General features: G+C 39.3%; 1 long non-coding RNA gene across 1 annotated transcript; it reads left to right on the top strand.

The window, feature by feature from the left end:
• Positions 1–1,336: 1,336 nt before the first annotated feature.
• On the top strand, positions 1,337–27,941 carry LOC126249812 (uncharacterized). Its single transcript, XR_007545669.1, has 3 exons — positions 1,337–1,529; positions 1,604–1,699; positions 27,351–27,941. It is a non-coding gene; the product is annotated as an uncharacterized LOC126249812 (long non-coding RNA).

The following is a 27,941-nucleotide window of genomic DNA, read 5'->3' as shown; positions in this document are numbered from 1 at the left end:
TTTGTAAGGTAATGCTGTACAAGCTGATTTCCTAATTTACCTACATATTTCTCCTCTCCTCTCCTGATATTTATCAATGCACACACTCATAAGTCCAAAGAAAAGTTTAAGGATAAGTAATCAGCGTGTATTTGGATCATTATATTGGTAGGCCTACCAATCCTGATCCGAAACGTAGCTTACTGACGGAATCAGTATGGTTACTTCTTTATTTTACGTTTACTGTCTGTTAGTTCATAGCAGCTGCGAGTGTGTACATATAAATGATATAATATGTCTTATTAATTTTGTTTATGTTTAAATGCCAGGCAAAACATTCATTGCCATACCATTTACCTGGAGAGTACACATATTATAAGGATATACAGAATCCTGTTAGTAAGCCACTAAAATAATTTCAAACAAATTTGTCATATAACGATACAAATAAATACATGTTAACCTTCCCTTAAAAACCGTGTTTTTCAGTTGTATTGCATTTACCTGACATGCTAACGACTGTTCCATATATTGTATATCATATTGTGTCAAGTGCATTTTACCATTTCTTTTTAATGTGGACATGTATGTACATATATGTATGCAGTATTAAATCGTATACCATCACGAAAACTAATTACAAAGTAGTTAATATACATGTATCCTATGTATCACAAACAGATAGCGGTGTAAAGTCTGTCATTGTATGTTACTGCTCTTAATTTCGTGTGAAAATCATTTAACAGTAGTTTAAAATATTGGGAATGGGAAACCATATGAGTTACAGTTAATCTGATATTTTTAACCGAAAACACAATCACACTAGTCGAACTGAATTCACGTATTCTTACGAATCTGCCGCCTCACCGCCGACTCAAAGCGTGACGTCATCAAAGCTGTGCTACGGCGTTGATTTCAGGAAGGCAGTGCCTTACGTTGCCACTGGCCTCACAGATAGGCATAAATATTAAATCCGATACTCTGCTTGGGTAGCATACCTGTGGAAGAGATGGGAAAGTTTAGTTTTAGATTTTCCTCGGAAAATGTGTTGTATGACCATTTAGTTGATTAAACACCGCTATTCTATTTCTGTATTTGTGTTTGAGAAATAGTATTTTCAGTTTCAATAAAACGATGTTTTTCTGCACCAGTTCTTGTATCAAACAGTAGTGCATTTCTACCTCACTGGCAAGTTCGACATTGTGTCCAGGAGTACGATTAATAACACAATAATGCAAATTGTGAAATGCAGTTCGTAAAAGCGGCGGAAATGTGGCAAATCTATTGCCTGTCGACGATTGGGTGGTACTTCCCCTGACGTCAAATCCAACGGAATATCTGAGGGTACTTGTGTCACCTAATAAAAACTTTGGCGCACTTGGTAACACACGCTGGTCGCTTGTATGCCGACGAGGTTGTGTTTCACGGAACTGAAAATGAAATTTACACTAGAAATAGCTGAAGTATGTACAAGTTAAGAGTGCTCTAGTCCTGCGGGAAAGCAAATCAGACAAATTTTTCTCACCATGGCTGGAAACAGAGATGACCCAGTAAGTAACTGTAAACGATTGCAAATACAAGAGTAACTTATTTTTCCTTTTTATGAATAACTCGTTCCTTACAGTTTGAGCACTTGCTTAATATGTACCGAAATATTTCGGAGATGTGTGTTCTGCACTGCGTTTCGAAGCGAAGGCCAGGGACACCCAGACGTGGAGAGGTAATTATTACTAGAATGATTTATAACCTTGTGCTGTGAAATGAAAGTCTTTAGTTTATACGTCTTTTCAGCATGAAAAACAGTTTTTATGAGGCCTACCCGTTCTGTTAGAGCAACCTCAGTGTGCGATCGTATAGGTGAGGCTCTACGTTTGTGAACATAAATTTTCCTCCGTTTCTGTCATAGGTTTAGTACAGTACGATACTTAATTTTGGAGAACCTGATGATTGCGAAAGGGAAAGCTTTCCCTGGTGTGTGTCACGCTCTAAGTCGGTGTGGTACTTACAGCTCAGGAGGCCTGTATGAATATATTTTATGCTTGATTGCTTTCATCATGTATGGAATCCAAATAACGAGTAAAGGGCAGGCCTACCAAAATAGAACTCAAGCTTGTATTTATGGATTTTATCGTTAGTGCACTCTTACACACATTACCAGAATTCGTGGAACTACACACTTATTAAAATTGCACCGTCTGCTGTTTCCTTCATTATTACTAAGTTCTAGAGTTCTTGGCGTCATTTTTAGCAGATACTAACATTACTGCTCTTCGAGAATTTAATCTTTAGCTTTTTAATTGTACACTTGTTTTTTGGGGACTCTTGATGTGAAATGTCAGTTTCTGGAATGAGACAATATGTATGAGAGGAAATTTTAAGTGGATGAGTTTAACTTGTAAAACAGCCATAATTTCAAAGATCAATTTCAGTATCGCTGTCCCTTAGAACATATTTTCTTGTTAGAAGTTTATACATTCTGCCCCTCTGCATCTTGTAACACTGACTCATTACCCAGACTACTGTTTTACTGTGGAATGTAAACTATGGCATAAATTTCAATTTACATCGATTAAAAATTATATTATGTTCACATATTTAAAATATATCTACAGTTGTGGATAATGTTGTGCTGTCAATCATAAAAAATTTCAAGTATTTTGTACACCAAAAGACAAACAATCAGTATATAACATGACTTTTCCCAAGTGTGTATTCTTATCCAATGAAACTTTGTTATAATGTCGTGTCCAGTAAGTTTGGATTCATACAGACATTATTAAAATTATAGCAGGTGAGAAGGGGATATTGTTATACATGTATAGCTTCATAACAACTTAGCCTTTTTGCAAAACACAGACTCACACAGATCAGCAAGTAACTTTTAAGATAGTCATTAGATAATTTTACATATAATAGAAGGTATCAGATATTTTCATAAAAATTTAAACTTTGTTTTAGGTGCATTAGGTAGGTGTACAGTTCCTGTGCCTCTACAAAATCTGTAGAATTTTGCTAAAAACAGCTTGAGTAAATTTCTAATTGCAAATATGAATATATGTTGCAGGAATTTAGGAGTACTAGGGGTGGGAGGAAGCGATGGAGGAGGTGAAACTTTCATTTCAGCTAAGATTTCATTAATGTGCTGCAAGTGTGTTTGTAGACAGAATGGTGAATTCTGTCATGAGCTGTAATATTTTTCAAATGTTTTTAGCAGCTGTGCTTTGCATTCTCTGTTGCTATTGGTCAGCTGAAGATGTTCATGCAAACAAACATACTAATAATTTTAGTTTCTTGTTTATGGACTACTGTCAGGAAGACTAAATTAAATCTTGTTGTAAGTGATTTCAGTTTTACTTCATGAGTGCCACTGGTAGGTGGTTTTGAAGAGAATTCCATTAGTTCTACACTCTCCATTTGTTGTCCGTTAAAAAGTACTACTCATCATTTTGCTTTAGTTTTGGAGTTTTTAATATTCTGTGTAGTGAAGTCTTTTATATTTTTTATACTGAACGGAAGATTTTGCTACACAGTGTTCACTGTTGTTTCAGTTGTAAATTACAGTATAGAATAGCACAAAGCTCTCTATTCTTACAGTATGCTTTGATTCAAAACACCTATTACTATTTCCCTCATTTGAGTTTGAATTTAACTATATTCCATATCCTCTACACTGCCCATCATATTTTACAGTACAAAATAAAACACTGTTTTTGTGTAGTTTGTCAATAATCTCACCATCTAACTAATCAAGTGTGAAAAATCTGTTGTTAGTGGTATGTACACAGTCAGAACAACTGTCCTGCGTAGGCCTACTTTAATATTGAGTAATGAGACTGTGTGTTATTCAAAGCATTACCCCAGGTGCAGTATTCTTTACCATTCATGACATGTAATAAATCTACACTGAGGTGACAAAAGTCATGGGATACTTTCTAATATTGTGTTGGACCTCCTCTTGTCCGTGCTGCCTCTATAGGCATCCACGATTTCAAAAATATTGCCAATGCAGGATTTTGTGCACAAACTGACCTCTCAATTATGTTCCATACATGTTTGATGGAATTCATTTTGGGTGATCAGGGTGGGCAAATCATTTGCTCAAACTGTTCAGAATGTTCACCAAAGCAATTGCAAACAATTATGGCCTGGTGATATGGCGCATTGTCGTGCATAAAAATTCCATCGTTGTTTCGGAACATGAAGGCCATAAATGGCTGCAATGGTCTCAAAGTAGCCAAACATAACAGAGGAGCCAGTACATTCAATTTAAGTGTAGCCCATGCCAATATGGAGCCATCACCAGCTTACACACTGCTTTGTTGATAATTTGGTTCTATAGCTCTGTGAGGTCCGTGCCACACTCAAAACCCTACCGTCACCTCTTATCAACTGAAATTAGGTCTCATCCGACTGGGCCACAGTTTTTCAGTCATCTAGGGTCCAACCAATACGGTTGCGAGCCCAGACGAGGCGCTGCAGGTGATGTCATGCTGTTAGCAAAGGTACTCACATCAGCTGTCTGCTTCCGTAGATGATTAATGCCAAATTTCACCACACTGTTGAATCAGATATATTTTTCGTACATTCCACATTGATTTCTGCAGTTATTTCATGCAGTGCTCATTGTTTGTTAGCACTGAGAACTCTATGCAAACGCTGCTGCTTTTGGCCTTTAAGTGAAGGGTTGTCTATGGTGAGGGGTAAGGCCTGAAATTTGGCATACTCGGCAAACTCTTGACACTGTGGATCTTGGAATACTGAATTCCCTCATGATTTGCAAAATGGAATCTTCCCTGCATCAAGCACCAACTGCCACTCCATGTTCAAACTGTGTTAATTCCCTCCGTGCAGCTATAATCATGCCAGAAACCTTTTCACCTGAGTACAAGTGACAGATCAGCCAATGCACTGCCCTTGTCTATGTGACACTGCTGCCATCTGTGTATGTGCATATCACCATCCCAAGATTATTTACCGTCACAGTATATGTAGTTTATGTCTATAGCTATATGTCCATTTCTTCACTTAATTGTGCCGATAGGAGCTTCTTTCCCTGTCTAGAAAAATGTTCAGCTTCTGCAACTTCTAAATGATAATATGACAAAATAATGTTAATGCAAATTCTTAATTCGCTCCAGCACATTACTGTTTGAAAATTAATAGTCTACTAATACTATGATGAGACATACTAAATTAATGTTAGTGTATAGCTCTTAATATGTACAAAGAGCAAATTTTTCTTACGAATAATTTATTTCAATGTATCAAGGGCCATTCTGTACTTTCTCAGTCATAAATCTTAGCTCTAATAGACATCTATCATCAAAATTACAAACTTTATGTAGTTGGGAGGTACTGTGATGATCACACTACATTTAGTAACTCATGTAGACTTATAACACATTTCAGAAGTGAATGCTCCAAACCAGCTGTAATAAGGTAATACGTTTTTTAATATTTGACATGACAAGCCTGGTTTGGCTTATTGCCACTATCAAGTTATGTCTAGTTGAAAGTAGAGACTGTACTGTACCTATAGTGAAGTCTCTCTGTCATGTCTTGGTAAGTATAATAGTTCTTGTAGTTATTAAACATGAAGATACATTTTTGTCAGATATTTTATGAGTCCTGCCATGAACCATGGACCTTGCCATTAGTGGGGAGGCTTGTGTGCGTCAGCGATACAGATGGCTGTATGCAACCACAACAGGGTATCTGTTCAGAGGCCAGACAAACGTGTGGTTCCTGAAGAGGGGCAGCAGCCTTTTCAGTAGTTGCAGGTGCAACAGTCTGGATGATTGACTGATCTGGCCTTGTAACACTAACCAAAACAGCCTTGCTGTGCTGGTACTGTGAACGGCTGAAAGCAAGGGGAAACTACAGCAGTAATTTTTCCTGAGGGCATGCAGCTTTACTGTATGGTTAAATGATGATGATGTCCTCTTGGGTAAAATATTCCGGAGGTAAAATAGTCCCCGATTCGGATCTCCAGGCGGGGACTACTCGAGAGGATGTCGTTATCAGAAGAAAGAAAACTGGCATTCTACGGATAGGAGCATGGAATGTCAGATCCCTTAATCGGGCAGGTAGGTTAGAAAATTTAAAAAGGGAAATGGATAGGTCAAAGTTAGATATAGTGGGAATTAGTGAAATTCAGTGGCGGGAGGAACAAGACTTTTGGTCAGGTGAATACAGGGTTATAAATACAAAATCAAATAGGGGTAATGCAGGAGTAGGTTTAATAATGAATAAAAAATAGGAGTGTGGGTAAGCTACTACAAACAGCATAGTGAACGCATTATTGTGGCCAAGATAGACACGAAGCCCATGCCTTCTACAGTAGTACAAGTTTATATGCCAACTAGCTCTGCAGATGATGAAGAAATTGATGAAATGTATGATGAGATAAAAGAAAATATTCAGGTAGTGAAGGGAGGCGAAAATTTAATAGTCATGGGTTGACTGGAATTCAAGAGTAGGAAAAGGGAGAGAAGGAAACATAGTAGGTCAATGTGGGTTGGGGGTAAGAAATGAAAGAGGAAGTCATCTGGTAGAATTTTGCACAGAGCATAACTTAATCATGGTTCAAGAATCATAATAGAGGGTTTTATACATGGAAGAATCCTGGAGCTACTAGAAGGTATCAGATAGATTATATAATGGTAAGACAGAGATTTAGGAACCAGGTTTTAAATTGTAAGACATTTCCAGGGGGCAGATGTGGACTCTGACCACAATCTATTGGTTATGAACTGTAGATTAAAACTGAAGAAACTGCAAAAAGGTGGGAATTTAAGGAGCTGGGACCTGGATAAACTGACTAAACCAGAGGTTGTACAGAGTTTCAGAGAGAGCATACAGGAACAATTGACAGGAATGGGGGAAAGAAATACAGTAGAAGAAGAATGGGTAGCTCTGAGGGATGAAGTAGTGAAGGCAGCAGAGGATCAAGTAGGTAAAAAGACGAGGGCTAGTAGAAATCCTTGGGTAACAGAAGAAATATTGATTTTAATTGATGAAGGGAGAAAATATAAAAATGCAGTAAAAGAAGGAAAATTAAAGTGACCTTTGGAGAAAAGAGAGCCACTTGTATGAATATCAAGAGCTCAGATGGAAACCCAGTTCTATGCAAAAAAGGGAAAGCAGAAAGGTGGAAGGAGTATATAGAGGGTCTATACAAGGTGATGTACTTGAGGACAATATTATGGAAATGGAAGAGGATGTAGATGAAGATTAAATGGGAGATACGATACTGCATGAAGAGTTTGACAGAGCACTGAAAGACCTGAGTCAAAACAAGGCCCCGGGAGTAGACAACATTCCATTAGAACTACTGACAGTCTTGGGAGAGCCAGTCATGACAAAACTCTACCATCTGGTGAGCAAGATGTATGAGACAGACGAAATATCATCAGACTTCAAGGAGAATATATAATTCCAATCTCAAAGAAAGCAGGTGTTAACAGATGTGAAAATTACCAATCTATCAGTTTAATAAGTCACAGTTGCAAAATTCTAACACGAATTCTTTACAGACGAATGTGAAAACTGGTAGAAGCCAACCTTGGGGAAGACCAGTTTGGATTCCGTAGAAATGTTGGAACACGTGAGGCAATGCTGACCTTACGACTTATTTTAGAAGAAAGATTAAGGAAAGGCAAACCTACATTTCTAGCATTTGTAGACTTAGAGAAAGCTTTTGACAATGTTGACTGGAATACTCTCTTTCAAATTCTAAAGGTGGCAGGGGTAAAATACAGGGAATGAAAGGCTATTTACAATTTGTACAGAAACCAGATGGCAGTTATAAGAGTCGAGGGGCACGAAATGGAAGCAGTGGTTGGATGGGAGTGAGACAGGGTTGTAGCCTCTCCCTGATGTTATTCAATCTGTATATTGAGCAAGCAGTAAAGGAAACAAAAGAAAAATTCGGAGTAGGTAATAAAATCCATGGAGAAGAAAGAAAAACTTTGAGGTTCGCCGATGACATTGCAATTGTGCCAGAGACAGCAAAGGATTTGGATGAGCAGTTGAATGGAATGGATAGTGTCTTGAAAGGAGGTTATAAGATGTACATCAACATAAGCAAAACGAGGATAATGGAATGTAGTCGAATTAAATCGGGTGATGCTGAGGAAATTAGATTAGGAAATGAGACACTTAAAGTAGTAAAGGAGTTTTGCTATTTGGGGAGCAAAATAACTGATGATGGTCGAAGTAGAGAGGATATAAAATGTAGACTGGCAATGGCAAGGAAAGCGTTTCTGAAGAAGAGAAATTTGTTAACATCGAGTATAGATTTAAGTGTCAGGATGTCGTTTCTGAAAGTATTTGTATGGAGTGTAGCCATGTATGGAAGTGAAACATGGACGATAAATAGTTTGGACAAGAAGAGAATAGAAGCTTTCAAAATGTTGTGCTACAGAAGAGTGCTGAAGATTAGATGGGTGGAGCACATAACTAATGAGGAGGTATTGAATAGAATTGGAGAAGAGGAGTTTGTGCCACAACTTGACAAGAAGAAGGGACCAGTTGGTAGGACATGTTCTGTGCCATCAGAGGATCACAAATTAAGCATTGGAGGGCAGCGTGGAGGGTAAAAATTGTAGAGGGAGACCAAGAGATGAATACACTAAGCAGATTCAGAAGGATGTAGGTTGCAGTAAGTACTGGGAGATGAAGAAGCTTGCACAGGATAGAGTATTTTACATTTGGAAACTACAAGAACTATTATACTTACTGAGATATGACAGAAAGACTTTACTGTAGATGTGATATGGCCATCACTTTGAATTAGATGTCACTTGACAATGGCAATAAGCTGAAACAGGCCTGTCCTGTAAAATATTAAAAAAAAAACATATTACCTTATTGCAGCTGGTTCGGAGCATTCATTTACATAACGTCTTATACCAATGTGTACTATGCTGCAGGCCCAACACGACATAAAATATCACATAGACTCACTGAATTATGTATTACTGTCTTTAAGACAATATCTTCATAAGTAATTTGAAATATTAAAAATCTCATTGGAGCAGTGACTTAACATATACTGGTATGTACTTGATGGGTTTGGAGTCCTTTGTCACCATTTAATTGGTTTTATGCAACACAAGTTAATTCAATAATTCATTTCAGTATGACCCATATAATAGGATGCAACACATTGCTGGCCTTAAAATAGTGACTCCGGGAAAGAACAGAAATAACAAAATTATACTTATTGTGCAAACACAGTATAGTAGGAAACAAAAAGGAAGCAAAGATCTGCCATAATGGGCTGAGACGGGCCTTTTTGAACACACTGACTGCCATGTCATTCACAGCTAATGACATCATTTGGTTGTGGTATGTAGGGCATGAGTTCAGCAGTCTCTGTCATTGGCAGTATTGCAGACCTTGAAGCCGCTACTTCTCATTCAAGCACCTATTCAGTTGGCATCACAAGGCTGGGTGGACCTCATTTCAGTCCTCACACCAATGAAAAATCCCTGGCAGTACACGGAATTGAGCCCAACTCCTCCATCTGGCAGGCAACCACGTTGACCACTCAACTACAGAGGCTGACATAGTAGGAAAAACACATGAGTAAATTTGTAGATGATTTAGGGTACATTGGCTGTAAAATTTTCCATCGCTATATGGATGACCCGGGTTCAATTTGTGCTACTTACAGTGATTTTTCCTTGGCATGTAGCAGAACTGAAATGGTGCACTCAGCCTCATGATGCCAATAGAGGAGCTGCTTGAGTACCAAGTAGTGGCCGCAGGGGCTGCAAAACTGATAGTGATCACCAGGAGAGTGATGTGATGAACCAATACCACTCAATACCACACCCAAATGATATCTTTGGCAATGGGTAACATAGCAGCTGGTCAGTACTGAATGACCTGTCAGGGACAGTATGCAAAACTGGAGCTAGATGTAAAATTTAATACACACAACAGCCACCTCTGGTTCCACCAATGGCTCCAATCCATCTGGACATCAGATTGGACTGAGCGTGGTTGGCAGCTTCACATATATCATTTCATGCTGTTTCAGTCTGTGCCAGAGTTCACAAATCATAGTTGCATGCCGCATTCTCAGATACCCATGACTAGATGTTTTCAGTGGGTGAGCGGTCTGGAGAATGTGCTTTTCAGTGCAACAGTTGTTCACTCTTTGTGTCATGGTATTTCAGAATAGCATGGGCAACATGTTATTGTGTGTTGTCTTGCTGAAACATAACATCATGACAACCTCAGAGGTGGGGCACAGGCATATTAGACTTAAAAGACCAGATATGTAGTACCCGCTGTTCAAATTACATTTTCTTTTAACTCAAAGTGGCAGTGTTGTGAATCCAGTGACACCATGTATCACAACACCTAGTGCTGGGCCCATGTGATAATGATTATGATGACGATGAATGTAATCTGTGTAGGTTCTTTGCCTCAGAGACCATTCACACAGATATATCATGATGCTGTATGCAGAACCAGAACTCTGCTTGACTTGGTGCTACTCCTGTGTCCAGTATTGTCATTGGGTGCACCACTGTCAACAAACCTATCTTTGCTGCACATCAAGGAAAGCAGCAACAATGGTCCTTATGCTGACACTCTGTGGTGGTCCCCACGTTGTTACACTGTCTCTATGGACACTTGTCAAGCTGCAAACAAGTCCATTTCATGACCCATGATTTATGATGATCCTGCAAATTATGACATACACTCCTGGAAATTGAAATAAGAACACCGTGAATTCATTGTCCCAGGAAGGGGAAACTTTATTGACACATTCCTGGGGTCAGATACATCACATGATCACACTGACAGAACCACAGGCACATAGACACAGGCAACAGAGCATGCACAATGTCGGCACTCGTACAGTGTATATCCACCTTTCGCAGCAATGCAGGCTGCTATTCTCCCATGGAGACGATCGTAGAGATGCTGGATGTAGTCCTGTGGAACGGCTTGCCATGCCATTTCCACCTGGCGCCTCAGTTGGACCAGCGTTCGTGCTGGACGTCCAGACCGTGTGAGACGACGCTTCATCCAGTCCCAAACATGCTCAATGGGGGACAGATCCGGAGATCTTGCTGGCCAGGGTAGTTGACTTACACCTTCTAGAGCACGTTGGGTGGCACGGGATACATGCGGACGTGCATTGTCCTGTTGGAACAGCAAGTTCCCTTGCCGGTCTAGGAATGGTAGAACGATGGGTTCGATGACGGTTTGGATGTACCGTGCACTATTCAGTGTCCCCTCGATGATCACCAGTGGTGTACGGCCAGTGTAGGAGATCGCTCCCCACACCATGATGCCGGGTGTTGGCCCTGTGTGCCTCGGTCGTATGCAGTCCTGATTGTGGCACTCACCTGCACGGTGCCAAACACGCATACGACCATCATTGGCACCAAGGCAGAAGCGACTCTCATCGCTGAAGACGACACGTCTCCATTCGTCCCTCCATTCACACCTGTCGCGACACCACTGGAGGCGGGCTGCACGATGTTGGGGCGTGAGCGGAAGACGGCCTAACGGTGTGTGGGACCGTAGCCCAGCTTCATGGAGACGGTTGCGAATGGTCCTCACCGATACCCCAGGAGCAACAGTGTCCCTAATTTGCTGGGAAGTGACGGTGCGGTCCCCTACGGCACTGCGTAGGATCCTACGGTCTTGGCGTGCATCCGTGCGTTGCTGCGGTCCGGTCCCAGGTTGACGGGCACGTGCACCTTCCGCCGACCACTGGCGACAACATCGATGTACTGTGGAGACCTCACGCCCCACGTGTTGAGCAATTCAGCGGTACGTCCACCCGGCCTCCCGCATGCCCACTATACGCCCTCGCTCAAAGTCCGTCAACTGCACATACGGTTCACGTCCACGCTGTCGCGGCATGCTACCAGTGTTAAAGACTGCGATGGAGCTCCGTATGCCACGGCAAACTGGCTGACACTGACGGCGGCGGGCTGACACTGACGGCGGCGGTACACAAATGCTGCACACCTAGCGCCATTCGACAGCCAACACCGCGGTTCCTGGTGTGTCCGCTGTGCCGTGCGTGTGATCATTGCTTGTACAGCCCTCTCCCAGTGTCCGGAGCAAGTATGGTGGGTCTGACACACCGGTGTCAATGTGTTCTTTTTTCCATTTCCAGGAGTGTACATTATGTCTCTCCTATCAGGCAGTAGTCACAGTAGAAAAATCAGAAACTGTATAGTGCTGACTATGGTCCTCCTGAATCTGCCAACTTCGTATTCATGTGACAGTATCATGATCCTGAGTGACACCAGCTGCAATATCACAGAACAACAACCAGCAGCATCCATATGCCACTAACTTATTGCTTTTGAATTCTAATACGTGATGGTAGATGTTTTTACTCCTTACATAAGACATGTTCTTATCATAAATAACCAACACTGAAATGTGATTTCTGAATGAGAAACTGACTGTGTAATCTTTCCTTGAATACTGAATGTACATGGTGATGCATCTGCCTACTTTGTGCAGTTATGCTGAAATACTAATCATTTGGATATCCAAGCACGTAGTACACTCCTTGCCAATTTGACATTTGTTGCATGCCATCTTCATGATGCTGCAGTTTCAATAGTCAATAATGTTGGAGTGTTTCTCATGACAATACAGACAGCTGTTGTAGTGATTAACAAAAGTTTGATGTACATCAGAGTGTGCAGCTTGAAAATTCAATGCAAATATTAGTGATAAAAATAAGGTTAAAAAAAGCCTGTCCTAAAAAATGATATTTAAGAGACATATGTGAAAAAAGAACAACTTTTTTTTTGTAGGTATGGATCAGTTCTTCTCTAGTTATAGAAAAACATAAATAACCTAAGAGAATAACATAACATGGAGGTTGGAAGTCACTGAAGTGTCCATAATGGATGGAAGACTTCCATACTTCATCACATTGTGTATATGAGTGATGGAGGTCATTAGGGCAAGGACTGGGAAAATACTCAGGATTACTTTTACTAAAGTATAACCTACATCCAAATTTCCTCCTCAAGTGATTCAAGGAAACAATGGAAAACATATCCAGGACATTCATGTTTGCCATGCTCAACAGAGAGCAGGGGCATTACTTGAATGGTGATACTTCATATATTATGCTGTTTCGGTAGGTTGACCTTCATACCATCATAGCCTATACTGAAAATGACTTCCAATTTGAAACTGATATAACCGCAGAAATATTTTGCATGAGTTCCAAATGTGAACAAAAATAGTTTGTAAACAGGGTGGTTAAAGCTGTCTTGTTAACATCACTGTTCTATTTGAGTCCCACTCCTTAACTACCAAGCCACCTTTCCCCGTGATATTACATCAGCGGAGTTTTTGTGTTTTCCATGAAGCTGAAGGAACTCGGACACATCTTTCTAAGTGATGGCAGGAGCAAGGTCTGTGAATAAATATGTCATGATGACACTGCTTTGTTTTCCGAGAGGTTGTAGTATACTAGACTGGGCCCACAAACCAAATAAAACAACAGTACAGAAAAATATCTAATGTGGAAAAACTGTTACTATATGTACTCTGAAAAAGAGTATTGCAGTTTATTACCAACCCTGAACTAGAATGACTTATTTTTTCCCTTTCACCAAACAGTTTATGTAAGAATTTTGTATTTTCTAACTGTTTTGTTCACAACATATAATATGTTTCTAATCATCTGAAATCCTTAAACATGTGTTAGTGAACTGCTTCAGTACTTCATTGCAGCAGTTCACAAAGAGGATGATTCTCTTTTATTTCACAGAGTGGTTTGCTACAATTTTGAAGAGCAACATCATGCTGCTCATTTTGGGAATAATGGATACAAATTCTATTGTAAATACACACATCGATAAAAGTTTTGCATCACCCAAGTTCCCAGTTTGACTGTTCACAGATGTCACTAAACCCACCCAAATATGTAAACAGCCATGCATAAGCAGCACCAATTAGATGGAGGGGGTCCGACAGATGATGAGTTTCAGTCCTTCCACCAGGAAGGAGGTACAAGGCTGATGTTGTCTGTAGTTCAATCATGCCTAGATGGTCAATACTGCAGTTTGATCCTGTCTGAATTGTTACTTTGTCCAGGAAGGGCTCTCAACAAGGGAAGTGTCCAGGTGTCTCAGAGTGAACCAAAGCAATGTTGTTCGGACATGGAGGAGATACAGAGAGACAGGAACTGTCAATGACATGCCTCACTCAAGCCACCCAAGGGCTACTACTGCAGTGGATGACCGCTACATACGGATTATGGCTCAGAGGAACCCTGACAGCAACACTGTTGTGTTGAAAAATGCTTTTCATGCAGCCACAGGACGTCGTGTAATGACCCAAACTGTGCGCAATAGGCTGCATGATGGGCATATTCACTCCTGACGTCCATGGTGAGGTCCATCTTTGCAACCACAACAGCATGCAGTGCAGTACAGAGGGGCCCAACAACATCCAGAATGGACTGACTGCTCAGGATTGGCATCATGTTCTCTTCTCCTGTCAATGTCGCATATGTCTTCAACGAGACAATTGTCAGAGATGTTTTTGGAGGCAACCCGGTCAGGCTGAACGCCTTAGACACACTGTCCAGTGAGTGCAGCAAGGTGGAGGTTCCCTGTTGTTTTGGGGTGCATTGTATAGGGTCAATGTATGCCACTAGTGGTCATGGAAGGTGCTGTAATGGCTGTACAATACGTGAATGCCGTCCTCCAACCGATAGTGCAACCATATCAGCAACATCTTGCTGAGGCATTTGTCTTCATGGGCAACAATTCACATCCCCATTGTACACACCTTGTGAATGACGTCCTTCAGGATAATGACATCGCTTGACTAGAGTGGCCAGCATGTTCTCCAGACATGAACCCTATTGAACATGCCTGGGATAGTTTGAAAATGGTTGTTTATGGATGATGTGACCCATCAACCACTCTGAGGGATCTACGCCGAATTCCCATTGAGGAGTGGGACAATCTGGACCAACAGTGCCTTGATGAACTTGTGGATAGTATGCCACGATGAATACAGGCATGCATCAATGCAAGAGGACATGCTACTGGGTATTAGAGGTACTGGTGTGTACAGCAATCTGGACCACCACCTCTGAAGGTCTCACTGTATGGTGGTACATGCAATATGTGGTTTTCATGAGCAATAAAAAGAGCAGAAATGATGTTTCTATCTCTATTCCAATTTTTTTGTACAGGTTCCAGAACACTTGGAACCAAGGTGATGCAAAACTTTTTTTGATGTGTGTAAAATAATTGGTTTAAGTGACTTGGCTGTAATATTAATAGCAGTTGTTGTTGTCATGGCAGCAATAAGTAACACATTATCAGCATTTTATATGACACCACTGAAATTCATTTCAACCCTCTCCACCTCAACCCCCCTCCCCCACCCCCACTCTCTCTCTCTCTCTCTCTCTCTCTCTCTCTCTCTCTCTGTTTATGTCTTTTTCGTTGGGTCACTATTTTTTCACCATTGGACCCCTTCCCTTTGCTGACTTGCCTTGTTTCATGCCTCTCTCCATATCCTGCCAAATGTTGGTGGCCATTTATTTCCACATAAGCAAGTGATATTCTATGATCAAAATAAATTTCTCACAGAGTGATTGTGGGATAGTGATTTTTATTGGTCCCATAATTTGACTTTTGTACAGCAGGGTTCTCGTCACAAGGACACATTATTATGCTTACAGTCTAGACAAGTATGTAACACAATAAATACATATAATATCATGCGCAGTATATACATAATGTTACATAATGCGCAGTTATTTACAATAAATATACCAGAGTTAAAAAATGCAACTTCATGACATGATATTGTCTTCTATTGTGTATGAGCAGTTTTAATTCTAGTTTATTTTCTAACTCTTAGTTTTAATTTATCTTAATGTGGTATATAACATATTCACTCACAGTATTAACTGTTGCTCACTGTCTGCTCATCTACTCTGCCACACTACAGAATTCCTCTTCTGTTAGAAACTTCTGTAGAACTGCAGGGAACATGTTCTCAGTTATGAATTTTTGTAAATCTTTTGGCAATAATTGTATTAACTTGATACCAGTGTAGGTCCTTTTTAAAAAACCTGAAGTGTATGTGAAATGCACCACAATTTTTTGTTCCTTGTGTTATGAGGATGAACAGTCTCATTGGTCTCCAGTTTGGCATGATCTCATAATACAACCACAATGATCTTGACTATACAAGGTGTTTCTGTAACAGTATGCAAAAATTTAACAGGACATAGGGGATGCTCCACTGAACAATTTGAGGTATGGAACCTGGGGATGCAGAAGCCAGCTTAAGGAATAAAATCACAGTACTGTGGAATTTTTTATTTACATTAGTTATAGTTAACTGCAAATATCATTATAGACACAATGAATGTACCATTTGTACTGTGTCTTACAAAATATGCTGAAACTGACGGCCATCAACCTCAGTGCAACCTTGACATTGGCGAAAAAGAGTCTGATGCATCCTGACAAATATCCCTGGCATGTTTCGAATCATATCACAGGCAGCTTCAATTGTGGCAACTAATTCTATCTCCATATCCACTGGGGTCTCATACAAAAGTGGCTTTGGATATACCCATAGGAAACAATCAAGGGTATTCAGGTCAGGTGACATCGCAGGCCATGGGAATGGGACCTCCCCTTCCAATCCAGTGACTGGGAAATACTTCATAGTAATCAGGCTCATCCTCCTAATTTCCTTGCAGAAAATAAAGAATGTACATGTAAATAAACATCACAGTATTTATAAACTTTTACACATATTAGTTGTAAATATTTTAGGAACATTTGAAATTATGAATCATTTCCACATTTAAAATTTCTATTATTAATTGCACAATCTTGTACTGTTTGCTATGTTTATTTCTGGATTCATTTCTAAAATAATAACTGAAATTAATAATGTAACAAAACTAGAAGGAATTCATTTATTAACAATTGTAAACCCTTTGGAATGTTGTTATTTCTTGAGAGCGAGGGAATCATAAGCTTGCCTCTGATGTGATCGGGAATATTTTTGAATAATAGGTGTGAACAATGTAATTTTGTCTTTGTTAATGTGAAAAATCAAAATACTCTATGGTATACTAAAATGTGAGAAAATCAGTAAAATATATTTACGTAAAAAATTCTGAAACAACAATCTTCCAATTCATTTAGTTCAAACCAACCATGAGGACCTGACGTTAGATTTTCAGCTTCAAGAATCAGACTACTACACAAGAAGAACCAGAGCCCGTTGCTCCTCTCAAAACTTCATAGAAGACTTTGCTTATTAATTACTTGTACTGGCCATTGTTTAATGTGGACAATGGATGGAAGAATGAAGGAGGGGGAGATTACAAGCATCAAACACAGTGAATAAATTTCCCATTTCACAGACTATTGTGATAAGGAAAGTACACTAGTCTACCTAATATTGTTGCTATCAGCAACCACAAATGAAGCAGCAGAAAGAGACTGTAGCATCAAATTTGTTGTTCTTTATAAGAAAGTAGTGATTTTGTATGTCACAATACATAATGCACTAAGGTCAAGGTATGTATACTGCATACAGAACCTCTAACAGTTTATTAGGGGGAGAAGAAAATGGTCATTATTATAAAAAGAATGGATAAGAAAGGGCAAAAGAGGAAGGAGGTGGTGTCAAATATAGAAATTTGTGCTGGTGTGGACTGTTCATATAAGACAACAAGCCCGTATACTAATGAAAGACACAACATAAAGTGACCCAATGGAAAGAAAATAGAAAAAATAAGAACAGTTGAAGTTGTGAGCCAGATGAAGAGTAGGAGGTTAACCAAGAATACAAATAGCCAGAACAGTAAAGTAAAAGATATAAAATGTAGTGTAATTACAAATAATGATAAAAGTAATACTCAAAGGCACTGCAATACAGGGAAGGAAAGAGCATAATGAGGGATGATATGAGTTATCACTGCAGTGTAATTTATTCTGCAGATACTATTTACCCTTACAGAGTGCACGGGATCTGCTGCTGCTTGGAGAAATTCAAATGCAATGGTTGATTTATGATTGTGATATTGAGCAGTATTTTTAATTGGTCTACTCTAAAAACCTGTTGTATGTGCTTGTTCATACAGCTGGACAAATGATGGGTGAAACTGGATGCATAACATGCTGATAAGCTGTAGTAATATGGCTGATTTCATATGAACATCTGCCTTTAGTAGAAAATAAAAATAATCAAGTTGTGACAGAGCTGAAAGTGATGAAACCATGTGAGGCATCTCTGAGCTCTTGGCCATCAATTTGGATACACCCCATAATCAGGGGTTGGTGTATAGTGCATCGACTAACTGTAACATATGTTTGGTGAATGGTGGAATGCAGCTGAAGGTTCTTCTACGTACTTATATTATACCATTTCAAAAAGCGCCAAAAGTGTCTACAAATGTTGAGTTATTTGGTACTCTGAGATCCAAGATTGTAATAAAAATACTGTGGCAGATTAATTGTTAAGGACAGGAATATTTTTGGTTTAAGGAGAGTTGTTATGCGTGGCAGAAGATACTAGCCAATAGATTAGATCTGAGTATTCTTACATTATGTGAAGGTCCTAGAGTGTAATGAAACCCTTAAGTCAACAGTTCTTTACCTACGTAAATGTTGCATCTTGAGATACAAGAGGCACTTTAGATGGAAGCATGTGTGTGTGTGTGTGTGTGTGAGAGAGAGAGAGAGAGAGAGAGAGAGAGAGAGAGAGAGAGAGAGAGAAATTTTGAGGGGCGGGGTCTATTCACTTCCCCAGAGCTTTGTCTATAACTTCAAGGTCTCTAGAGGATGCACTTTCAAAGTTTCCATAGAGATAATGCGTTTGATAGAAAATTTGAGATGAGTATGACCAGTATTACAGCATGTGGCACCAATATTGTTAATGAATCTTTAAATTAATATTTTAATGCATATTTGAACAGTGGCCAAATACCTGTTTAAAATGTTCTTTTCCTAGTCCGTGGACTTCTCATTGTGAGTGAAAAAGTTTCATACAAATTTAACACTCTATGTATTGCAGGTGTAATATGGCTTAAGCCTCATTATTAATGTTCTTGTATCTATGTTGTTGTCTTGAACAGTGTCATCAGGTACTTGGCAGAATGTTTTTGTATAATGGTCTATAATACGCAAGATCAACATCTGCATCACTACTCTGCATTTCTCACATAAGTGCCTGGCAGAGGGTTCTGTGAAATACTTTCAGACCATTTCTCTAACTTTTGACACTCTAATAGCACATTGGAAAAATGAACACTTAAATCATTCTGTAAAAGCTCTGACTTCTCTTATTTTATTATAATGATATTTCTCCCTATGTAGGTTGGTGACAGTAAAATGTTTTCACATTTGGAGGAGAAGTTGGTGATTGAAATTTCATGAAAAGATTTCCCCACAATGAAAATGCCTTTCTTTTAATGACTGCCATCAAATTTGTGTATCATATCCATGACGCTTTCTCCCATATTCCGTGTTTAATGACTGTCATAAAATTCGTGTATCATATCCATGACACTCTCTCCTCCATTTCTTGATAATACAAAGTGAATTGCACATCTTTGAACTTTTTTGATGGTCTCCATCAATCCTGTGTGGTAAGGATCCCATCCAGCACACCAGTACTCTAGTGTGGTTGAACAAGCATAGTGTAGACAATCTCTTTAGTAGACCTATTGTATCTTCTAAGTGTTGTGCCAGTAAAATATAGTCTTTGGTTTGCCTTCTGCACAACATTATCTGTGTGATGATTCCAACTTCATTTGTTTGTGATCGTAATTCATAGGTATTTAACCAAATTGACACTTTTTAAATTTGTTTGATTTATTCTCTAATTGAAATTTAATGACTTTGTTTTTGTACTCATGTATGATGACCTCACACTTTTTCTTATTGAGAGACAATTGCCACTTTTTTTCCAGATATCATGTCCAAACCAATTTGCAATTGGTTTTGATCTTCTGATGACTTTAGTAGATGGCAAATGACAGCATCATCTGCAGACAATCTAAGAGGGCTGCTCAGATTATCTTCTAAATTTTTTATGTAATCTAGGAACAGCAGAGGACCTATAATGCTTCCTTGAGGAGTGACAGATATCACTTCTGTTATACTAAATAATTTTCCATCGATTAATACAGACTGTAACTTTTCTGAGAGGATCCAGCCTCATATCTTAAGCAGTATTGTATAGGCATGCAATTTGATTAGCGGTCTCTAGTGAGAAATGGCAGCAAAAGCCTCTGAAAATCTAGAAATATGGAATCAGTTTCAGATCCTCTGTTAATACCCATCATTGCTTTGTATGAATAAAAGCTAGTTGTGTTTTGCGGTTTGTTCTGTTGTCTAAATAAATAAAATGTAACTCCAAAAATGAATATTTTTCATGATCCGGTTTTAATGCCTGTCAAATGGCTCTGAGCACTATGTTAATGTCTGTCATATTACTTTATTATTTATTGAGACTTTCCTCAATACAGATGATTCCCTTCAACGTAACAGTACACTTGGAACATATTGCAATGAGTATTACACAAATACTAAGGAATAATTCTTCAAAATGTTCCTTCAGGTGGTTCAGTCTTGTGCATCCTCTTCTTCTGTACCAAATCTTCTCATTCTCTCAGTACATTTGGGAGCAAGATAGTCATTAGTCATCCTCTTCTTCCTAATCCACCAGTTTCCCACCCCAGGATCATTTCTGGTGTTCTTGTTTCGTCCAGTCTTCTTATCCATACCACTGTAATTTTCTTTGATCCATCACATCACACAATCCTGCTTCCACTTCCATTACCCTTATTGATTCAGTGTTCCTTATAGGGTCTTTCCTTGAGATTCTTGCAGAGCTCCAGAAATCAATCTCTAATGCTTTCAGCTTGTGTATATGTCTGATTAATTGTCCAGTTCTCTGACCCATGTAGGACTGTAATCTCTAATATTGACTTGAATAAGAGCCTTTTTTCCTGTTCATCACATTTCTGCTCCATAAGGTTGAATTGAGCATCCCAATAAGCTTGCTTCCAGCAGTATTTCTTGCATTAATCTCTAAATTCAAATTTCCCACTTTTTCTAAAATGGACCCCCAGGTAGCAAAAATTGTTGATATATTTGATTTTCTTCCCTCTATGTACAGTTCATCCAGATGATTAGTAAGATATTCTGTCTGATGATGTTTAATTTGCAAATTAATCTTTCTAGGATGGATAGGATGTGTGCATGCTGTGTGCAGACATAGGAGGAACTGGCTGCAGTTTGTGAACAGCTGAATGTGCTGTTGGCTATGGTCGGTCACCTTCAGGCTGCTGCCTTGGGGTGTAGTAGTGGTACAGAATCTGGCACATCTCCTGCAACACCTCAGGTGTGACTTGTTTTTCCCATAGGCTATAATTCCGTGGCATCTCCTAATGGGCCCGACATGGTGGATCCGCTCTCACAGCAGGGTGAGTGGCAGGTGGTAACATGTTTGCCGTGTGCGTGGTGTACAAGCAGAGCTAGCAACATACAGCATCATTCTCAGAGGTGATTGTAGTCCTTTGGTCTGGAGCTGAATAGAGGGTCTCAATCAAAGGCTTCATTGAATAAAAAGTTCTCAGGTTTCCAACTGCGTCAATTGCTTAAAACTACATGAGCTTTCGGCCAAGCACTCCTTGGCCATTGTCAAGTGGTGTGACTGCCAGTGGGCTGTTGGTGCGCCCTTATATATGCTAGCTGCTGGCCGTAACGTCACTGGTGCCTGTGACATTGCCATATATGGGCATGTTTTGAGCTGGCGTTCAATGTGCCCTCTTCTACCGAGCGATCACTGGATCCCATGCAGTGCTGAGCTGCAAGCCACCGTCTCTATTCAGAGTGTTTGCGGTAATTTTTATTTCCATAGCTTCCTTTATTAAACTGTCCCAGAAGCCGTTAGTGCGAGCCACGACAGAGGTATCGTCAAATTTTATGTGGTGGCCGTTTTCTAACGCATGCTCAGCTAACGCAGATTTTTCTGGTTAGCATAGGTGATAATATCTCTCATGTTCTTTCCTGCATTGTTCCACAGTGCACACTGTTTGTCTGATGTACTTCTGGCCACACTTACAAGCCACCTGTTGAAAGGACACAAGATCAAATCAATCTTCAGGCCTCCAATGAAAATCTGTCAATTACTGAGACAAGTTAAGGATGCAGTAAGTCTCAGAACACCTGGAGTCTACAAAATACCTTGTAAGTGTGGCCAGAAGTACATTGGACAAACAGTGCACACTGTGGAACAATGCAGGAAAGAACATGAGAGGTATTATCACCTATGCTATCCAGAGAAATCTGCATTAGCTGAGCATGCGTTAGAAAACGGTCACCACATAAAATTTGACGATACCTCTGTTGTTGCTTGCACTAATAGCTTCTGGGACCGTTTTTAAAGGAATCTATTGAAATAAAAATTAATGCAAAAACCCTGAATGGAGATGGTGGCTTGCAGCTCAGTGCTGCATGGGCTCCAGCGATCACGCGGTTGAAGAGGGCACAACGAACGCCGACTCAAAACATGCCCATATATGTCAATGTCACGGGCCCCATTGATGTCAGAGGCAGCAGCTAGCGTATATAAGGGTACACCAACAGCCCACTGGCAGTCATACCACTTGACAATGGCCAAGGAGTGCTTGGCTGAAAGCTCGTGTAGTTTTAAGCAATTGATGCGGTTGGAAACCCGAGTATTTTTTATTCAATGTTATCGTTGCAAGACTCTGCATTCATGCAAAGGCTTCATTGACTCTGTGACTGTCTTGGGTGCAGATTTCTAGCCTGCATTATCGTGTGTGGATTTTTAGGATTCCTCTTGATAGGTCAGGGGTGCACTACACAAAGGAAGCAGCTACTTGGTTAGCAGAGTAATTGTGGAGTGCACAAGAGGGTTTTTTAGGCTAGGCAGTACTTTGAGATGCTCTGATGAACACTTGTCAGTCCATTCGCAGCAAGGGAAGTGAAATGGCCTTCAGAATAAAGACACTTTAACTGTCACAATTTTATCAGTAAATTGTCAAAGTATTTGTAGTGAAGTTCCCTAATTTACTGCCCTCCAGGAAAGTTCTCACACTAGAATTATTCTGTGGAGTGAGAGCAGGCTGAAACCTAAAGTAGAAGGCTCTCAGATGCTTAGCGAGTTGTGGAACATATATTGGAAAGACAGATTAGGAGCCATGGGAGTGGGAGTGTTCATTGGAGTTACCAAAAATATTATCTCTATTGAGGTTAAAGTTGAGGTGGCAATGAAGTCATCTGGTCACGTATAAAAGGTGTAGGTGAAACTAAGTTAATTGTTGGATTTTTTACCAGCCATCCTATTTTGCTGTGACAGTTTTAGAGTCATTCAAAGAAAGTCTATGGTCAATAGCAAGTTAATGCCCAGATCATGCAATACTAGCTGGAGGTAACTTTAACCTGCCAAGTATATACTGGGATGTCTAAAGTTTAATAACAAAATTCAGCAGAGGCTGAGGAAGCAGAGGCTGTTGCACTCTAGATTCAAAAGTGGGTGCACAAATGACAACAAGGGAAGGTTAGTAGAGATTTGTGCATCTGTGAAAAGATCTATGCACTAAGCACACAACAGCTACCACCATCACACCTTAGCAAAAGATCTGGCAGAGAACCCGAGAAAATTTTGCTCATATGTAACATCACTAAGTGGTTCTAAGATTTCTATTTAGTCCCTTTTTGACCAGTCTAATGTGGCAGTTGAAGATAGCAAAACAAAAGATTAAGTTTTAAATTTCACATTCCAGAAATTGTTCACACAGGAGAACCATACAAACATACCATCATTTGACCACTGGACAGACTCCTGTATGGATACATAGAAATAAGTATAACTGGTATACAGAAACAACTGAAAGATTTGAAAACAAATAAATCACCAGGCCTGGATGAAATCCCAGATTGATTCTACAAAGAGTATGTATGGCATTGGTCCCTTACCTAGCTTGCATTTATTATGAATCTCTCACCTAGCACAAAATCCTAAGCAACTGGAAAAGAGTGCTGGTGACTGCAGTATGTAAGAAAGGTGAAAGAACAGACTCACAAAATTACAGACCAATATCCCTAACGTCTATTTGCTGTAGAATCATGAATATATTCTCAGTTTGAATATAATAAACTTTCTTGAGACTGAGAAGCTTATGTCCATAAATAAGCATGATTTTGGAAAGCATCACACATGCAGAACTCAGCTTGCTCTTTTCTCATGTGAGATACTGAGAATCAAGGATGAAGGGGAACAGGCAGATTCCATATTTCTAGATTTCCAGAAACCATTTGACACGGTGCCCCATTGCAGGCTGTTAATGAAGATATGAGCATATGGAATAATAGAACCCTGTATGTTGTCCTTGATGGCAAGTGTTCATCAGAGACAAGAGTATTGTCAGGAGTGCCCCAGGGAATTGGCAGACTGACTGGGCAACAATCTATGGTTGTTTGCTGATGATACCATGGTGTACAGTAAGGTGTCAAAGTTGAGTGACTGTATGAAGATGCAAGGCGACTTAGGCAAAATTTCCAGTTGGTGTGATGAATGGCAGCTAGCTCTAAATGTGGAAAAATGTAAGTTAATGTGGGTGAGTAGGAAGAACGAACCTATAATGTTTCAATACAGTATTACTAGTATTCTGCTTGACACAGTCAAGTCATTTAAATATCTGGGCATAACGTTGCAAAGCAATATGAGGTGGAACAAGCATGTGAAAACAGTTGTAGGGAAGGCAAATGGTCAATTTCAGTTTATTGAGAGAATTTTCTATTGCAATGTGAAAATATTGTCTATAGTTGTGTTATAACCCTAAAGTGTGGGTGTACATATTCAAAAAGTGCACAATACATGTGCCTCCTTGGCCAGCCTAGGGAGGTGGCCCTCGCAACCTGAACAGACTGCACTGTGTCGTGTGCACAACAGCTCAACATAAGCCTGGCACTCCAAGCCCCTGGCCTTACTGATATTTACTTGCTTATTGCAAGCTCACCTACAAGACTGTATACTGATGTGTTCTATAGTTATGAGATTTTGTATGATTCTATACTTCACCCACTGTTACTGTGAATCTCTTCATGTTGAAACAGAATAAAACTTGGCTGGTTTTACTTCTGGTATTGTGTCTGTACAATGTTACACCATACCTGGTGAGATGGATGGTGTTCTACTTCACGCATTTCATTTCTTTGGTTCAATATACAGCCAACATGTCAGTGGAAGAAATTCTTCAGTCTCTTGTTGAACAATGGAGCTCTCACCGACCAGAAGCACGATCTTGCCTTGTCACTAAACAATTTTTCAGTCTCTCATTTTATGAACTGTGTCAATTACTCTCTAATTATCACTGCTAATGTACTCATGTTGTTGAGTTCTGCCTTTGTTAAAAGTGGCTGCAACAGCTGTACAGATCTTGAGCAGCAGAACATCATGGGCTTAGCAATCATTGCCAGTTACTGAGGCCCACCAGGAATCATATGCTGCTTCAGCGGTTCATGATGCTATAATACATCTGACCCCTGAATGGGAAGTTCGTGAACATTCATTACAATTTGAAAATCTCTCTCACACAGATGTTCTGAACATTACTCTGTCTTTTGAAGTACTTAGGGCATCAGGAAATCAGATATGAGCACGGTGTGATGCAGCCACTGTTTCTTCTTCTCCTCCTTCGCTGCCATCAGTTAGGTCACAGGGTAAGAGATGATGTCACAGCCACGCACCTGCGGCCTCCACACTGCAGGGAGCAACACTGTTCCAAGCAGCAGCAGTCGGCATGACAACAACAGCCTCACTCTCTTTTCATTATAATTTGTTCTTACTTTTTCTGATTTATCATTCAGTCACTGAGTGGATGCATTCCTTTTTTTTCTTTTATTGCTGTTTCTGTTTCTTCTGACCACAATTCTGCTTTTTGCTTGTGGTTGTTTTCCTGCATACTGAACACCTGTGCATTGGTCATTATGTATTCATACATTTCTTTTGTATCTCCCTCAAAGGATTCATCCAACATCCTCCCCATTTTTGTAGCAAATAATGTTGTTATAAAACTTCCTGGCAGATTAAAACTGTGTGCCCGACCAGGCAGTTTCTTATCAGCGCACGCTCCACTGCAGAGTGAAAATCTCATTCTAGAAATGTTGTTATACTTTTATAATGTAGTTGTTGATATTTTGTAAATATTTATTGTCATCCTTCTGTGATTCATTTTTATAGCACTAACATTATGCTTTCTTATTGTTTCCCTTAGCCATAAAATTTCAGTTTTAGTAAATAGTGGTCTGATCCACAATGGGCTCCTCTATAAGCTGTTACTGCCAAGTATATTTGTGAATGTATTTGTGTTCAGAAACTGGTGGCCATTTTTTAGATCAGATATTTCACAAATTCCTATCTCTCATTTTCCATTGTCATTATATACTGCTTCTTCACGTTTATCTCTATTCTACATGATTCCTTGATTCCTAGTCTTGCACTTATGTCTCCTATAATAATCAGTGCCTTTCTTCCTGTAAATTTTTCTGTAGTCTCTCAGAGAGTTGTCCAGAAACCACCTTTCTTCTGGTCTTTTGCATGAGTGAATATTCTCCAGTAATAACTTTTTCTTTATCATACTTGAAACTCTTGCTTTGTCCCTTACTGCTTTTGGTACCCCATTCCAAATGTGTAATAATTGCTAGTTTTGGTCCACCCTGGGCATTTATTTCCCTGGTACAAAGCATATTTTGCAAACATTGCCCTATCTGCCACCTGGGGAGACAACCAATGGAAGACTAATGACTCCACATGGCAGTCATTAATTATAAATAATGTTCATAATAGGTAGTAAACTTTGAATTATTTATACAAAGATGTATTTTCCATATTATTGTATACTGCTTTACCAATGATGGAAACCATGTGATGTGCACCTATAGATCTATTCTAGTTATCTACTTTTTCCTATGTTTCTTCATCAGTAACTCAATTTTTTTAACATTTCTTTCCTATCCAGACGTATCTGGCACCAAATAGTTGTCTGTCATACATAACTGCACCTGCCCCTTTCTCTGTTCCGATATTTGTGTTATCTTTGATTACATATTATATGAGGTGAGGAAAGGGGATGATCACTTGATAGAATTTACTCAAAATGTGTACAGGTGACTGGTTGTTAGAAAGCCACACCATTTTATCTTATGATGGACTGCTGTGCATATATGACGAACCTTTGACTTATTTGCTTAATTTTCTGCATCCATTCCAAAATATATTATGAACTGGATGATGTATTTTAACACAAATTCATTGGATTTACATGTTTTTAGGTGCTGTGTGTTGAATACTGTATAGCAGATGAAATGCAGCATTTGAGGAAGTCTACAATAAACAGATTACCAGACTACAAGAAAGTGTAATTATCTGAATTGCTTACATGTGGATATGTAATTCTTAATAAAGAGTGATGTTGAAAATATAAATATAATAATAATAATAAAAAAATATATGTATTAATAAATATTAATTAAGATGTGAACAATGTTCCAGAGTTTACTGCATCATATGAGCCAAAACTGTCATGTCATTGTTTTCTGGCAGTTGTCAGTTAGTGGAATTAGAGTAAAAATCTCTTTAAATTGAGGGTAAATGTGAAAAGATACAGTTAAGGTTTGCACATATTTCAAAACTACAGAAATATCAAGCCTCTTAGAAAATATAGAAATTACTGTTAAGGTATTCATCCATTCATCAAAGGAGATCAGCACAAATTTCTGAATGAAATAAGAATAACTAAAAACTATAACTTTTATAGCTTATTATTATTATCATCATCATTATTCCTGTTACTTCTAATGTTTGTATCTCTGAACAGTAATTACCTAGATTTAGTCATAGGTTTCTGGTAAAATTTTTGCCAA

Source organism: Schistocerca nitens, chromosome 3 (assembly GCF_023898315.1).
Source record: "Schistocerca nitens isolate TAMUIC-IGC-003100 chromosome 3, iqSchNite1.1, whole genome shotgun sequence".
Taxonomy (NCBI): Eukaryota; Metazoa; Arthropoda; class Insecta; order Orthoptera; family Acrididae; genus Schistocerca; species Schistocerca nitens.
The sequence above is the reverse complement of the archived record's forward strand: the minus strand, read 5'-3'. Positions and strand labels throughout refer to the sequence as shown.